Here is an 18,133-nt window from a genome sequence, read left to right on the forward strand (position 1 = left end):
GAGACGCAACAAGCAAAATAGATTTGTTTGGGCCAAGAAAACACAAGGAATGGACATTAGACCAGTGGAAATCTGGGCTTTGGTCTGATGAGTCCAAGTTTGAGATCTTTGGTTCCAACCGCTGTGTCTTTGTGCGACGGAGAAAAGGTGACCGGATGGGTTCTACATGCCTGGTTCCCACCGTGAAGCATGGAGGAGGAGGTGTGATGATGTGGGGGTGTTTTGCTGGTGACACTGTTGGGGATTTATTCAAAATTGAAGGCATACTGAACCAGCATGGCTACCACAGCATCCTGCAGCGACATTCCATCCCATCCGGTTTGCGTTTAGTTGGACCATCATTTATTTTTCAACAGGACAATGACTCCAAACACTCCTCCAGGGCTGTGTAAGGGCTATTTGACCAAGAAGGAGAGTGATGGAGTGCTGTGCTTCCACAGTCACCGGACCTGAACCCAATCCAGATTGTTTGGGGAGAGCTGGACCGCAGAGTGAAGGGAAAAGGGCCAACAAGTGCTGAGCATTCTGGGAACTCCTTCAAGACTGTTGGGAAACCATTTCAGGGGACTACCATTCAAGAGAATGCCAAGAGTGTGCAAAGCAGTAATCACAGTAAAGGGGGGGTACTTTGAGGAAACTAGAATATATATGACATGTTTTCAGTTATTTCACACTTTTCATAATTCCACATGTGTTCATTCATAGTTTTGATGCCTTCAGTGATAATCTACAATGTAAATAGTCATGAAAATAAAGGAAATGCATTGAGTTATATGATAATGATATATATACACACAGTGTAGCAGGACCAAGAACACCAAATATTAATATTCTAGACTCATACTTACTCTGAGAACCCCTTCCATTTCAGCAGAAACTCTACTCTTCCCTTCACCACTCTGCGGTCCAAAACCTTCTCCACCACATAATCCTCTTCTTCCTCCTCCTCCTCCTTCTTGCCCTCCTTTCCTGCCCAGGTCGCCAGCTTGCCGTCTGCTGAAGGTGCCTTTGGTAGACCCAAGGTGGGGGGGGGGGACATGCAGAGATAATGATACAAGGGTTAGAAGAACTAATGGGAGGTGCGAGTGAATTCTAATTGACCATGTTTTACTAGATTAAAACCTTCTGTTTGAATGGAGAAAATGAAAGGGCTGATGAGGGACCAATCCATAGGACTCCAGAGTGTCAAGTATCTCCTGCATTCAGACTGAAAGAACTACTAAAATGTAAGGTCCAAAAGTCATTAACTGGAGCTACAAGCTACATGCACAGTAGTCTAGACCAACCACACTTCATTTAGCAGAACATCTCCAGATGTTCCTGTGTGAAAATGGAAAGTTCAGAAAGACGTTTTGATGGGGCAACAAGGCCGGCCTGGTCGCTTCTTTAAACGAATAACTGTAAAGATTCACAAAGAATATGTTTACAGTTAGCAAGGGCTGTGCAATTAATTAAATTTTTATTTTAATTTTGATTTGGACTCCAACGATCACAAAAATAGTACACACGCATGCGCACATCTGCCCTTCCCGAAGCCATAAAACCTCTCAGCAGTCAGGGGGCAAGGTATGTGCTTCCAGTGAAATTTAAAAACTCAGCACGAGTAAAGATGTTAGAAGGAGGGCAGCCAGAGCAGCGTTTAGTCCGCAAAAAAGGCAAATCCAACTCCGTTGTCTGGGAAAAGTTAACGTTAGCTAACTCTGCGGTCCCTCTGCCTGAGCCGCACAACAACGTGTTTTAGAGCCCAGGAGCCCTGGCTCTTATCTAACATGTGTCTGTGTAAATAATATTTAAAAAAGACAAAAATGGTTTGACTAAAACTTGGCTAAGATACCCAAGTTCTCTTTGGACTAAAACGATAAATGGACTGCTCTCTATAGCACTTCTCTAGCGTCAACGACTACTCAAAGTTTTTCTACATAATACAAGAACCATTCACACACATAAGTACACTGGGGACGAGGCTGCTGTACAAGTACACCCCACACTCAGGGTTCAGTGTTCTTGACTTTGACATAGGACTGCAGGGATTGAACCACCATCCTTCCAATTGGCAGGCGACCGCTCTACCAGTGAGCCACAGCCGCCGTCTTTTAGTGTTGATATGTTGATGGCGGCCCGCCACGGTATAGGGCAGACGCACAACAGGGTTTCTGCTATGTACACCGCCGCTCCTTCAGCTGTTCATGAAAAGTCATGAAGTCGTAATTACGCAACTCTGCAGAGCCGTCTGCTCTACTGGACTCAAGCCAACTGTCATACGCTCTCTTTCGCCAAAGCAATTGGAATTGCCTAGTCTTACTATTTTGCATGTATGTATGTATGTATGTATGTATGTAATATGCACGTGCATATTGTAATGACGAGAGTCATTTATATATAAATCCTAAAAGACATTTGTGAAACCCTCTGTGTGCATTCTTTAAGATTGAGATTAGATTTCTGGACTCTTCAGTCTGGAGTACCCTCTTTCCTTAACTCACCTCCTCCTCCCTGACACCTTTCCTCTTGCCCTCCTTCTTCGTCTCCTCCGTCTCCTCGTGTTTCTGCATGTACTCGGCTATAAGGTCCAGGTCCAGGTTGTCTTGTGGCTCCCATGTGTTATCCTCACTGGAAAGGTGAGTGCACACAGAAGAACATCTCCTCACACTTTGTTTTTAGACAATCCATCGATCCTTTGAGGGCATGATACAATGCTGCAATCTATGCTGTAGATTATTTGCATACACACATATACAGTACAGGCCAAACGTTTGAACACACCTTCTCATTCAATGCGTTTCTGACTATTTACATTGTAGATTATCACTGAAGGCCTCACAACTATGAATGAACACATGTGGCATTATGTACTTAACAAAAAACTGTGAAATAACTGAAAACATGTCTTATATTCTAGTTCTCCAAAGTAGCCCCCCTTTGCTTTTTTGATAGTGCTGCAAACCCTTGGTGTTCTCTCAGTGAGCTTCATGAGGTAGTCACCTGAAATGGTTTCCACTTCACAGGTGGGCATTTTCAGAGTTAATTAGTGGACTTTCTTGCCTTATTAATGTAAATGTGCTGTATTTATAAAGCGCTTTTCCAGTCTTAACAACTGCTCAAAGCGCTTTTACATCTACAGGAAACATTCACACACTGTGGCCCGGGCTGCCGTACAAGGTGCCACCTGCTCATCAGATAAACATTCATACACACGCAGCACCGGGGGCAACTCGTGTCTTGCCCAAGGACACTTCGACAATGACTGCAGGGGCGGGGATCGAACCACCAACCTTGCAATTCGCAGGCAACCGCTCTACCACTGAGCCACAGCCGCCCCACAGGAGTTGGGACCATCAGTTTTGTTGTGCAGAAGTCAGGATAATACACAGCCGACAGCCCTATTAGACAACTGTTACAATTCATATTATGGCAAGAGCAAATCAGCTAAGTGAAGAGAAACGAGTGGCCATTATTACTTTAAGAAATGAAGGTCAGTCAGTCCGGAAATTAGAATTTTTCCCCAAGTGCAGGGGCTAAAACCATCAAGCGCTACAACGAAACTGGCTCACATGAGGACCACCCCAGGAAAGGAAGACCAAGAGTCACCTCTGCTGCTGAGGATAAGTTCATCTGAGTCACCAGCCTCAGAAATCACAAGTTAACAGTAGCTCAGATTAGAGACCAGATGAATACCACACAGAGTTCTAGCAGCAGGCATATATCTAGAACAACTGTTAAGAGGAGACTGAATCAGGCCTTCATGGTCAAATAGTAGCTAGGAAACCGCTGCTAAGGAGACGCAACAAGCAGAATAGATTTGTTTGGGCCAAGTAACACAAGGAATGGACATTAGACCAGTGGAAATCTGGGCTTTGGTCTGATGAGTCCAAGTTTGAGATCTTTGTAAGACGGAGAAAAGGTGACCGGATGGGTTCTACATGCCTGGTTCCCACCGTGAAGCATGGAGGAGGAGGTGTGATGGTGTGGGGGTGCTTTGCTGGTGACACTGTTGGGGATTTATTCAAAATTGAAGGCATACTGAACCAGCATGGCTACCACAGCATCCTGCAGCGACATTCCATCCCATCCGGTCTGCGTTTAGTTGGACCATCATTTATTTTTCAACAGGACAATGACTCCAAACACTCCTCCAGGCTCTGTAAGGGCTATTGGACCAAGAAGGAGAGTGATGGAGTGCTGTGCCTCCACAGTCACCAGACCTGAACCTAATCCAGATTGTTTGGGGAGAGATGGACCGCAGAGTGAAGGGAAAAGGGCCGACAGGTGCTGAGCCTTCTGGGAACTCCTTCAAGACTGTTGGGAAACCATTTCAGGTGACTACCATTCAAGAGAATGCCAAGAGTGTGCAAAGCAGTAATCAGAGCAAAGGGGGGGGTACTATGAAGAAACTAGAATATAAGACATGTTTTCAGTTATTTCACACTTTTTTGTTCAGGGTATGTACAGCAATCCTTTAGTTAAATTTACTACTTTTTAATACCTTTTTTACTACCTTCAGAATTTTTTTTAAAACCATCACGACAATGAATTGCAAGTGTTAATCAGCAACCTTTCTATTATTTACACAGATTTTGACATTTATAACATACATAAATGAATAGATTTAGAGACAACATATCATTAACAACATATTGCACATATTTATTTCACTTAGTTAATAAAAGAAAAACAAACTACATAAATGTGCTATGGAGAGAATGGATAGTTCCAGCAGAACTGCTGGCATTCACTGCAATTTGATGCATTACAAAATGGCATCTTCTTACCACAAGTGAATGCCTTTGCGATGTCAGAGTCGGGAAACATTTCTTTGAACAGCTCTGAAATTCCTTCATTTGAGTTAAATGAGTGGTGTTTAACCGCAGTGTTCAGACACCACAGAGCCTCCGCGCGCAGTGTTGGTGTGGCGCCCATGGCCGTCCGGAGGTCAGACGTTGCTGGAGCCGTAGCGTTGGCCAGGAGGCCTAAAGTGGCACTAATTTGCGGCGGTGGTGGTGGAGGTGCAGCCGCACAGACAGCTGAGATTGGTCGAATAATTAACTGCTCTCTCCGAGCACGCATTCCATTTTTATGTTTAGTGGATTGCACATGCGACCGAAGTGCGTTAGCTCCCATCCAGTTGACATTGATGTTTTTTTTACACACCGAACAATAAGCCTGCCTGTTATTCCCTACTACAGGCCTGAGCCAGTCCTTAACCCGTTTGCGCCGGATGCTTCGCGACGACACATCTACCGCCGGGTACTGCGTTGCGCAACTCTGACCCTCCTGCCGGCTGCTGCGTGGCGCAGCATTTTGTATTGGTCGGTCTTTCCATGACGCGTGCGGCAGAGAACGCACTGTCATTGGTTCAAATACACATGAGGCGGGTCTTGTTGGCTATTTCAAGCCATGTGACCACCAAAATGTACCGTAGTTTGCTGAAAATCACGTCAATCAACCAGACAAACATGTGCGTTTGTTTATGAAGTTTTGAGAGACGAGTGAGAAAACGGCTCCGACAGAGGAAGTGGTAGATTATGATGAAGACATCCTCCCTCCCAAACTCCTCACTATCTTCCACCTCAACGTCCCCGCCCTGTCTTAATCCTCCTCTGATTGCCTCGTAGCCGTTTTCTCGCTCGTCTCTCAAACATTCATAAACAAACGCACATGTACGTCTGGTTGATTGACGTGATTTTCAGCAAACTACGGTACATTTTGGTGGTCACATGGCCAACAAGACCCACCTCATGTGTATTTGAACCAATGACGTTCTCTGCTGCACACGTCATGAAAAGACCGACAAATACAAAACGCTGCGCCACGCAGCAGCCGGCAGGAGGTTCAGAGTTGCGCAACGCAGTACCCAGCGGTATCCGGCGCAAACGGGTTAATCTTGGTTGTTCACCCAGCTATCAGAAAACTTGCATTTGCCCATTAAAAGATGACGATGGTTGTCCAGTCGTTGAAGATATGGCTTGAAGCAAGTCTAAAATAAAACGTAAGCCAGCCACTTCTGTTGAGCGCGCAGTGTTCTGAGATGTCGAACGACCACTGAATATGACGTCAGCATCAAACATCGACGGAGACGAAAGATCTTTGATTATGTCCCAGACACGCCAAAGCCCATATTTAAACGGACTAACGCCAACGCAGGATAGAATTTCAATCAGAATAGGACACCTGATAGTCTGAAAAAAATAACACCTAATTTAAAAAAATAATACCTCTGAGACTACATTTAACACTTTTAATGGCCTTAAATTTGACAATTTTGATTTATCACTTTTTAATACTTTTTAAAACCCCGCGGACACCCTGTTGTTAAATTCATAATTCCACATGTGTTCATTCATAGTTTTGATGCCTTCAGTGATAATCTACAATGTAAATAGTCTTGAAAATAAAGGAAATGCATTGAGTTGTATGATAATGATATATATGCACACAGTGTATCAGGACCAAGAACACCAAGTATTAATATTCTAGACTCATACTTACTCTGAGAACCCCTTCCATTTCAGCAGAAACTCTACTCTTCCCTCCACCACTCTGCGGTCCAAAACCTCCTCCACCTCATACTCCTCTTCCTCCTGCTTTTCCTCCTTCACTGCTGCAGGCTCCTCCTCCTCTTCCTCTTTCACTGCTGCAGGCTCCTCCTCCTCTCTCTTGCCCTTCTTTCCTGCTCCGGTCGCCAGCTTGCCGTCTTCTGAAGGTGCTTTTGTAGACCCAAGGAGGGGGGGGGACATGCAGAGATAATATTACAAGGGTAAGAAGAACTAATGGGAGGTGTGAGTGAATTCTAGTTGACCATGTTTTACTAGATTAAAATCTTCTGTTTGAATGGAGAAAATGCAAGGGCTGATGAGGGACCAATCCATAGGACTCCAGAGTGTCAAGTATCTCCTACATTCAGACTGGAAGAACTACTAAAATGTAAGGCCCAAAAGTCATTAACTGGAGCTACAAGCTACATGCACAGTAGTCTGGACCAACCACACTTCATTTAGCAGAACATCTCCAGATGTTCCTGTGTAAAAATGGAAAGTTCAGAAAGATGTTTTGATGGTGCAACAAGGCAGGCCTGGTCACTTCTTTAAGGGAATCAGTGTAAAGATTCCCAAAGAATATGTTAACGCCATCTTATATCTAACTGGGATGTTTTGAGAGTGATTGGAGCAGGATTGCTGAGGACGAAGTAATGTTACACAGACTGATAAGCCATGGATGCAGCACATTGAAATAGTGTGTGTGTGTGTGTGTGTCTGCTCTCTGTCAACATGCACATGTGTTTCTTCTATCAGGGTGAACAGTTCCTTCCTGAGACTATGTAGCAGAGCCAAAGTCGCTGCATCCAGAGTTTAGCCCCGCCCACGACTATTCTGATTGGTTAAAAGAAAACAAACAAGCCAGAGCGTTTCTTCTACAGTAAAATAACAAAGCAAAAAATCCCAGTTAAAGCTGTTTTTAACTTTAATAAATGGAAACATCTTTCAAAGAGACAACGAGGAATCCTGTTAAATAATCCTGATTTCAATAGAAACCAAAGTAATTGGGATTCATATCTCTTTCCCTAACGTACGACACAGAAAAGCTTCAAATGATCACATTTCAGAAACATAAAAATCAGCAATTGTGTGTTTGTTATAAAGAAGATATATTTCAGGCAACGCATTAAAGCTCGGTCTATTTGCTGGATTGTTCCAAGGTAACTGTTGGTAGCTAACGTTAGCAGATAAGCCCGTTGACAGTGTTGAGATATGAAAAGTTAAAAACAATGTATTTATGAATGTTAACTAGCATGTTGTTAGCAGTAATTAGCCTGTGTCTATGATAATTTTAACTAGCATGTTAGTTAGCAGTAATTAGCCTGTGCCTATTTTAATGTTAACTAGCATGTTAGTTAGCAGTAATTAGCCTGTGCCTATGTTAATGTTAACTAGCATGTTAGTTAGCAGTAATTAGCCTGTGCCTATGTTAATGTTAACTAGCATGTTAGTTAGCAGTAATTACGTACATACCGTTACAACTTTCACACAGGTTGCTCACGTCACATTTACGTCGTCAAGCTCAGTTGGAGACTGCGCAGTAACGCTCAGCATCACCGGGAAAGAGCTTCTAATAGACTTCACTGGTCTCTGTCCAGAGCAACGGGACCTGTTGGTCCACTTCTTTAACTGTCTATGGTTTCACTCACTCACTTAAAACAACTACTAACTGGCTCTATTAGCCTACAAGCTAATGCTAGCTTGTAGGCTAATAGAGCCAGTTAGGTCAGTTGGGTCAGTGTTTTCTTTCTTTCATTCCTATTTTAGGTCTGTCAGTCACAGTGAACACCGGGGACATTTCCGGGGACAGGTCACCAAAACCGGGGACTGTTTCCGGAAACCGGGGACATCTGGTCACCCTCCACAAGGACTTTAGCTTGTGCTACACTAACTGCTAACGATGCTAACGATGCTAGCGGGCTAACGATGCTAACAGCCGTTGGTATCATAACTTTTACCAACTGTATGGATGTAAAACAATACTAACACACACACACACATGTGTATGTTTTCCATATGTTTACATATGGAAATGAAAAAAAGTACACATAGTTTTCCATATATTTACATATGGAAATGGATGAATATATGGATGTTTACCTTCTGTCCGGTTCAGTGAGTCAGCGTTATAAAGATAACTGATTCTCTTCATCATCACGGATAACGGTCGTTCTCCACGTCACCGCCGAAGGCCCGCCCCTCTGCCCTCACATCGAAAGCTGATTGGACGGGAAGTTAACAGCAACCAATAGAATTAAAGTAGGTCAACAGATTTTAAAAAACTGTATTTTTACTGTAACACTGAACACATTCAAAATAAATTATTTAACGGTTACAAAAAACAACAACGGAAAAACTACAAAATAATATGTAATATAGAGTATACATAATTAAATCAACCTGACGTGTGTAGTAATAACAATAACTGAACTTTTCTTTCATAAACATTATTTTAATATTTAAAATCCTGAAAATGTAGAAAGTAAGTGTGTGTGTGTGTGTGTGTGTGTGTGTGTGTGTGTGTGTGTGTGTGTGTGTGTATGTGTGTGTGTGTGTTTGTATGTGTTAATATCGTGAGTACATTTCTTGACTTATGATTGTATGAAATTATGGTTTAAGTAATGATAAATGTTTATATTAACTCAATGTTCACATCACTCCACTTTGAAAGTCTTTACACTGTTTTCCTGCCCCTTAAAGAATGTATTTCAAAATACTACTGCATACAGAACCACAGGGGATAGATTTCAGGTTGAAATATACACAAGTTATACTTTAAATATCAACATAGTATTAAAATTAAAAATGGGCGTGTACAGAGAGGGATAATAGGCTGATTCACATGTGCACACTTGTAGGTAATATGTGATTTATGAACAGAATATTACATAGATGAGCATGCACACGGTTTTATAAATCTGATTTATTTTTGGCTTTTGGGTGTATGTACACTTTCAGCAAGGATCCTAACTGCAGTTTTATAAATGAGACCCCAGATTATTTACATTGATTATGGTGGAGATATGCTGCTCTATACACGTTAAAAGTGGTGATTATTTACATGGATTATGGTGGAGATATGCTGGCTCTATACACGCTAAAAGTAGTGATTATTTACATGGAGTCTGGTGGAGATATGCTGCTCTACACACGCTACAAGTAGTGATTATTTACATGGAGTCTGGTGGAGATATGCTGCTCTATACACGCTAAAAGTAGTGATTATTTACATGGAGTCTGGTGGAGATATGCTGCTCTATACAAGCTAAAAGTAGTGATTATTTACATGGAGTCTGGTGGAGATATGCTGCTCTATACACGCTAAAAGTAGTGATTATTTACATGGAGTCTGGTGGAGTTATGCTGCTCTATACACGCTAAAAGTAGTGATTATTTACATGACCTGAAGGCGGCGGCCTTCTGTCTTTTAGACTTTTAATCTGAAAAGCCCTGACTTAAGGTAAACCGGAAGTTTGGGGCTGGCGGCGGGATAGCTGTGTTTTGTTTGCTGCTGAGTTCCTAAGTGATTTTTTCGGAGACAGAGCTCCAGGTGAACCTGCACGTGTTCAGGTAAATATCTTAATAAGTGCTCTGTTACACGGCAGCCAGAGTGCGTGCGAACAATAAGCGAATAGAAGCCCGAGCGGCGCATGCGTTAACACGCTAGGCTAGCTCCGTTGTTAGCTCCGCAATTAGTTTCTTGGCTAACTGCTAGCTCCGCTATTAGCTTCATGACTAACTGCTAGCTCCTCTGCTAGCTCCGCAGTTACCTTCGTGGCTATAGCTTCTAGCTCTGCTGTTAGCCACGGAGCTAACGTCTAGCTCCGCTGTTAGCTTTGTGGATAACTACTAGCTCCGCCGTTAGCTTCGTGGCTAACTACTAGCTCCGCTATTAGCTTCGTGGCTAACTGCTAGCGTTAAAGTCTCATCTCTCTTCTAATTTGTGCTGTGTTGTCTGATTTAACGTAATCTTTCCGTGTTTTTAGTCAGTTTGAGAGGAGTTTTATATGCTAGCAGCCTCGGACTCGGCTTGTTTCTTAAAGCATTAATTCTTTTACTGTGAAATTCACTTCACAGTACTTCAATTTTTCATAAAGAAAATCCTGAAATAGTCCAAATTTTACAAGAAACTGGAAAAAAAATCAATAATAAAGTACAGTAACATAAAAAGGTCCAAAGAAGTGTTAATATTTTAAGAGAGTGCACTATGTGTATATGTGTGAATATGTGTTCATGTTATGTTGTCTTGCCACTAAATGTTCCTTCGGGATGAATAAAGTATATATCTATCTATAGTATCTATCTATCGTATCCACTATCTATCTATCTATCTATCTATCTATCTATCTATCTATCTATAGTATATGTCTATCTATAGTATATATCTATCTATCTATAGTATCTATTTATCTATCTAAAAGTACATTCAACCAATACTACGTTTCCTCCAGTCCGTTATGAATGCAGAACTCTGAGTTAGTGCTGCACAATTATGGCCAAAATGATAATCATCACGTACATCACGTACACTTATGAGCACCCTATGTTTGAACATGGTGTTTGTTAAGGACAATCCATGACTAACACAGAAGTCCAACAACAGACAACCACTCTGGTTCAGATCCGGCTGGCCGTTCCTCCCGATCAAGCCTCTCCAAGTATCTCCACCATTGCCTACGTGTGCGTTGAAGTCCCCCAGCAGAACTATGGAGTACTGGAGCCCCATAGAGAACTCTATTCAAGGTCTCCAAGAAGGCAGAATATTCCAAACTCTTGTTTTGGTGCATATGCACAAACAACTGTCAAAGTTTTCCAATAAGTCCAGTAATGTGGAAAAAATAATGTTCCTTAATAAAAATTGATGAGTGGTCCCTGTCCCACATACCCCCCGGCCATAGTTACACAAGCACACCCAACTTGTGCCATATTTTCCCAGCACATCCTCTGTTTCCCCAAGCACTCTTTACCTAATACCCAATAATACAATACACAAATCTATCAATCTTTATTTTAAAAAGAATGCTATCCCATTGTTAGTACACGTGAGTGTCCCTAGTCTAAAGCCTCCTGTCCACTATCTTGTCGGGATCATTTGGATGCAGCCTGGGCCCTTCACCAGGCGAGGTCTCTGTTACTGAAGCTTCTAGTAATGAACCCATTTTCAAACCAATTCCTCTAAGTGGTTCAGTGCTTCACCAAAGCGTCATTTGCCCTTCACTATCAACACCTAGTTTCTTTACTTTGTAATGCCTTATGTCTACTGTAATGATGTAAATTGAGCCATAATTCCTTTTTATTTATACCTTTGCTTTTCCTACTGTGACATGTCAAAATGTCAAAAGGTGTATTGTTTGAAAGCCCATCTCTACACATCCATGTTCCACTCCCACAGGTGGTTTGACACATGCTAGTTGTCCCTTAAATTCACAATTGTAATTTATTGGTGTTTATCTGTGTTTAAAAAATACAGAAGAAATCGGTGAAGTTAACAGGAAAATGTTTGTTAATTTACAGATTTTGTTTTTTAGTGTGTCAAGTCCTGACCATTCCCTGACCAGGAATTGAACCCGGGCCACGGTGGTGAGAGCACCGAATCCTAGCCACTAGACCATCAGGGAGTCACATCTATCAAATTTATCTTTGTAGATGTGAGTTTCCTTTTCACTTACTGGAATGACTCATATTGTTTTAGGCGAGGAATGGTTCCTGGCTAGAGCTTCCGAAGGCAGGACATGACAGATTGCACTAAAATGTCAAAATTTGGACCTGAATCCAACAATAACATTACTTGACACTCACATACATTGGTTTTCAGGTTACAAATGTTGGTCAGGGGTTTAGTTACTGCTTGAAAAAAGGGAAAGGTCATGTTTTTTATTGCAAATTCCAGCACATTTCTAAAACTATTCTTTAAAATATGTTCATTTACCATTCAAAAACAAAAGTACAATCATAAAACAAATACTACTTAGATATTATTATGACTGAAAACTGTGAGATATATTCTGACAAAACTACTCTGGCAGATGTAGTAGTGTCAATGTTGCCTTGGTAAATAATTAGCAGCTGGTAGATAAATCTCCCCATCAGGAAATCAAACCCCAGTCTTCCATGTGACAGGCGGAGGCGGTCATCCAAAGTTTACGTAGTATAGTGGTTTTCGCGTTGGAACAAGTTGCACTATTTGAAATATGCCTTTGAGATACAAGAACTTCTTCACTTGGGACAGCCACTGACTCCCAACTTGATGGGAGCAATCTTGCGCTTTCAGATTAGGAGGGGCTGACTTTCATCCCGACTGCTTGACACTGGACTTTAATCTGCCCCAGTGGGCACTATAGATTACTGCCTGATGAAGCCAACAGAACCACATCATCTGCAAAGAGCATTAAAGGAACTCTAAGGTGCCCAGACTTGACACTCTCCCACCTCCTGCTGCGCCTTGAGACGTGTTGTTCATGTCCAGGAGTTGTGCTCTTTCCATCGCTTGATGTGAATATTCACATTTAGGGGTCAGGAGTTCTCCTCCCATGTTGAACACAGCCTGAGCCAAGGCCCGCTTTCCCCTCATGAATAGTCCAACACGTTTGCTGGGACTTCCTCGAGTCCTAAGCTGGTAGAAAAATCTCCCCGTCGGGGAATCGAACCCCGATCTTCCACGTGACAGGCGGAGATACTGTCCATTATACTAACGAGGAACGGCCAAGCTCTATTTTTGGCACATCAATCAATAGGTGGCGCTATTCCATTATTTATGCCACAGTAAATACATGTAGGTAGTGCTGCACGATTATGGCCAAAATGATAATCGCGATTATTTTGATCAAAATTTTGATCGCGATTATTCTCACGATTATTTGTTGATTTTAACCAAAACAAATTTTATTGTCACATAGGCTATTTATAACTGCGAGAGGGAGTGTGATGGACGCTACTCACAGAGAGACGGCTGATCATTATGAACGGGTCGAACGGCGGATACACACGTCGTGTGTATTAAACGTCTGTATCTTCACTGCGCTGCATTTTTATCAACTATGATATTCTGGCCATGGGTCACATCTCTGGTCCTGGTCCAGGCTTCGGTCCAGCAGCTCCGTCTCCCACGCTGTTACTCTACCAACTGAAGTTAGTTGCATTCAAAAACTTCTTCTGTTCTTCGCCGTAGTGGCCGCGATAGCAGTTACCCGCGGAAACACTGGTACAAATACAGGTTTGCCCCCTCATACTTATTAATATACAGCTGTGTTAATGAAAAATTAAAACTGTAGACATATATCAGAAGTGTGGACCGGCGGCCGCTGTGTGGCGGGGCGCGGAGAGTAAGAGGAGAGAGAGTAGGACGAGAGAGCGTAGAAAGATCCAACACAGGCACGGCTTTACAGACGAAATGGGTCATGTAACGCAAAATTAAACCATATCCATATAAACAGCATTGCAGCGGATGCGAGGACAGAACAGTGACAGACGCTACTAGCTAACAGACGCTGACTAGCACTGGTCACTGCTGTTGTCTGAAAAACAACAAATGGGACAAAGTGTTGCGTTTACTGGTAAACTGGTAAACCTTGAGACTGACGTATTACCGACTGCTATCTGTTGAGTTTTCCTCCCGTTACTCTGTCCTCTGGGACTGTCTACATCTAGAAACTAAGCTGCACGGGGTGCAGTGAACTACTCTGACTGGCTCATGAGCAGACGGCTTTACGGAGCGGGAGATTGGCTTTGCAAAAAACCCGGAGCGCTCTATGAAATGATGCTTTATAAAAAATAATCGCTCGATCACGCAAATTTGATTGTGGGAAGTCCAAATCGTGATCGCGATTAAAATTCGATTAATTGTGCAGCCCTACATGTAGGTATATTTAGGTTTACTACATATTTATGGGGCGCCGTTTGTAAAGCGGCTCGTGCTGAAAATAACAACATTTTGTCACATTTAGCTTTAAATAATGTTTAAATAACTGGTATGAAATTTTGAGGGTCACTTTCTTGCACATTTACAACAATATTTGTCAACTTGGAAATATTTTAAATAGTTAAATCCAAATATTAAATGTTACACCTAAATGTTAAATGTTAAATCTATATGCTAAATCTAAATCTAAATGTTAAATCTAAATCTAAATGTTAAATCTAAATCTAAATGTTAAATCTAAATCTAAATCTAAATGTTAAATCTAAATATTAAATCTAAATCTAAATGTTAAATCTAAATCTAAATCTAAATGTTAAATCTAAATGTTAAATCTAAATCTAAATGTTAAATCTAAATCTAAATCTAAATGTTAAATCTAAATATTAAATCTAAATCTAAATGTTAAATCTAAATCTAAATGTTAAATCTAAATCTAAATGTTAAATCTAAATATTAAATCTAAATCTAAATGTTAAATCTAAATCTAAATGTTAAATCTAAATCTAAATCTAAATGTTAAATCTAAATGTTTCGGGTGAAACTAAATATTTAGCTAATATGCAAATTAATGTCGGTAACCGGAAGTACCAAAATAAAAGCTCGAGGAGGTCAGTGTATGTTTATAGTGTCAAATAACGAATAAAAATCCTCTCATTGGGAGATATGGACTCTTGAACTTGGATAACCGTGAAAATAACTACCTAAAATAATAAACACAGTTGGGGAAAACTGTATTTGAAGAGTACTTTGAGTTTTTAGTGTCACTTTTATGAATGGTGTGGGAATTATAGCCACTATAGCCAGCCACGGGGGGGCTCACTTTGACTGGTCTGTCACGTTCGCTTGCATTAAGGTCAGCAAGAGCCTATCCCCGCCCGCCCCCGACAAGGCACTGACAAGACACTGCGAAATGTCCAACGAATCAGCGTTAGCCGAGAACATCGGCAGAGCCGTCCTGGTGGCTGAACAAACTTATTCAACAGCGACAGCGACAGCCTCAGGGCCACCGCAGGCCACCTCGGTAAGCATGTTTTCCAAATCACGGAGCTAGCAATGTTGTCAAGGCTAACTTAACTAAACTAGCTAACGGTAGCTAGCCAGTAGAGATTTGCTACTACCTTGACAACAAGACAATGCTAGCTCCGTGATTTGGAAAACATGCTTACCGAGGTGGCCTGCGGTGGCCTTGAGGCTGTCGCTGTCGCTGTTGAATAAGTTTGTTCAGCCACCGGGACGGCTCTGCCGATGTTCTCGGCTAACGCTGATTCGTTGGACATTTCGCAGTGTCTTGTCAGTGCCTTGTCGGGGGCGGGCGGGGATAGGCTCTTGCTGACCTTAATGCAAGCGAACGTGACAGACCAGTCAAAGTGAGCCCCCCCCCGTGGCTGGCTATAGTGGCTATAATTCCCACACCATTCATAAAAGTGACACTAAAAACTCAAAGTACTCTTCAAATACAGTTTTCCCCAACTGTGTTTATTATTTTAGGTAGTTATTTTCACGGTTTTCCAAGTTCAAGAGTCCATATCTCCCAATGAGAGGATTTTTATTCGTTATTTGACACTATAAACATACACTGACCTCCTCGAGCTTTTATTTTGGTACTTCCGGTTACCGACATTAATTTGCATATTAGCTAAATATTTAGTTTCACCCAAAACATTTAGATTTAACATTTAGATTTAGATTTAGATTTAACATTTAGATTTAGATTTAACTTTTAGATTTAGATTTAATATTTAGATTTAACATTTAGATTTAGATTTAACATTTAGATTTAGATTTAGATTTAACATTTAGATTTAGATTTAACATTTAGATTTAAATTTAATATTTAGATTTAACATTTAGATTTAGATTTAGATTTAACATTTAGATTTAGTTTTAATATTTAGATTTAACATTTAGATTTAGATTTAGATTTAACATTTAGATTTAGATTTAATATTTAGATTTAACATTTAGATTTAGATTTAGATTTAACATTTAGATTTAGATTTAACATTTAGATTTAGATTTAACATTTAGATTTAGATTTAGCATATAGATTTAACATTTAACATTTAGGTGTAACATTTAATATTTGGATTTAACTATTTAAAATATTTCCAAGTTGACAAATATTGTTGTAAATGTGCAAGAAAGTGACCCTCAAAATTTCATACCAGTTATTTAAACATTATTTAAAGCTAAATGTGACAAAATGTTGCTGTTATTTTCAGCACGAGCTGCTTTACAAACGGCGCCCCATAGACATTACACCAGCTACGTTGTAAGCGCAATCCCCGCGAAATTCAAGGTCAAAATGACAGCAGCGGTGTCCCCCAATATCACAGCGGTGAGGAACTCCTCTAAAAAAGAACTAATAGCAAGAGGGAGGTCTACGCCAGCCTTAGATGGACTACTGCAGCAAAAGGGACAAAAACTCGTCCGATCGTTTTGAGAGAGAGAGAGAGAAAATATATGTCACCTTGAGTATTTGTCTGAAATCTTAACTTTGCGGGAGCACAACTGTCATTGCGGTCTTCAAATTAGCTGGTTTTAGAAGTCCCAAGGTCCGGGTATAAATGGAGGGGGGTTCAGGCTTTTGCGGTTGCTGCCCAGAGACCAGGAACAAGTTACCCCCCGATATTCGCACTTACAGATGTGGCTCTTTTTAGGTCCAAACTCAAAACATATCTGTTGAGTCATGCTTTTAATACGGAGCAGTGGTGGGACAGTTTCATTCAGGCAAAAACTAATCCAGAGCGAAAAAAAACAAGAAGAGGGAATCCAAAAAACAAGAGCAGAACCAGAAACTTGAGACCACTCAAGGGAAAACACAAGACAGGAACTAAAACTAGACATAGTTACCGTCTTGTCTAGTTGTAGTTCCCATCTTGCCTAGTTGTACTTTCCGTCTTGTCTAGTTGTACTTTCCGTCTTGGTGAACAGGAGTCTTGATGGTACGACGTGGAAGATGGTTCTGGTTCTGGTATCGGCGCACGCTTAGTGAACTATGGCATTTTATCACATTTTTTACTCTGACTTTTTATATTTCGACATGCTGTAATAGGACTTTAAAAAATATAAATTCTGACACACTATACTATGACTTTTTCACTTAAATAAAAAGTCATAGTACAGCAAAAAAGTTATAAAAAGTCAGTCATAAAAATGATATTGAAAATAAAAAACTAAAACGAAATACAGACATGAAGTTTTTTCATATAAGTTTCTCCCTCTTTTTAGTATTTTATATTTTCAAATTATTATTTTAACATGTTAACTTTGCTTTTTTGAATTATTTTCTTTTAAATTGTAATTATTATAAGTTTTCTTCTCAGGAGACAAAGTGAAGACATCAGATGATATTAATGCTCAGCTTATTATTTATTGTCTCATCAAGCAGATACAGATTCACACCTCCATACACATATATATATCTACATAAGAGTTTCACACCTCCACCAAACATCACCTGGCTGGCCGGAACTGCAAAGATCTGTTTCTACTTTTCATTTTAGACCCATGTTATCATCCATGCAGTGACCACCCCTGACCAGACTATATATGTGTTTCCATTTAAAGATCATGGGTTTTTCATCTGGAGACACATCGGACCCTAACCCTACTTCCTGCTGCAGACGCCCAGCTGGAGTCACATCAGACCCTAACCCTACTTCCTGCTGCAGACTCCCAG

The 18,133-nt window shown here is 40.9% G+C and overlaps 1 long non-coding RNA gene and 1 other non-coding gene across 2 annotated transcripts; both read right to left on the minus strand.

The window, feature by feature from the left end:
* Nucleotides 1-12,190: 12,190 nt before the first annotated feature.
* On the minus strand, nucleotides 12,191-18,029 carry LOC116684840 (uncharacterized). The gene is made up of 3 exons (XR_004330853.1): nucleotides 17,946-18,029; nucleotides 13,536-13,537; nucleotides 12,191-12,201 (listed from the first exon to the last, which is right to left on the minus strand). It is a non-coding gene; the product is annotated as an uncharacterized LOC116684840 (long non-coding RNA).
* Nucleotides 13,160-13,231, minus strand: trnad-guc (transfer RNA aspartic acid (anticodon GUC)). Its single transcript has one exon. It is a non-coding gene; the product is annotated as a tRNA-Asp (tRNA).
* Nucleotides 18,030-18,133: the final 104 nt, after the last annotated feature.

Source organism: Etheostoma spectabile, unplaced genomic scaffold (assembly GCF_008692095.1).
Source record: "Etheostoma spectabile isolate EspeVRDwgs_2016 unplaced genomic scaffold, UIUC_Espe_1.0 scaffold00569355, whole genome shotgun sequence".
NCBI lineage: Eukaryota > Metazoa > Chordata > Actinopteri > Perciformes > Percidae > Etheostoma > Etheostoma spectabile.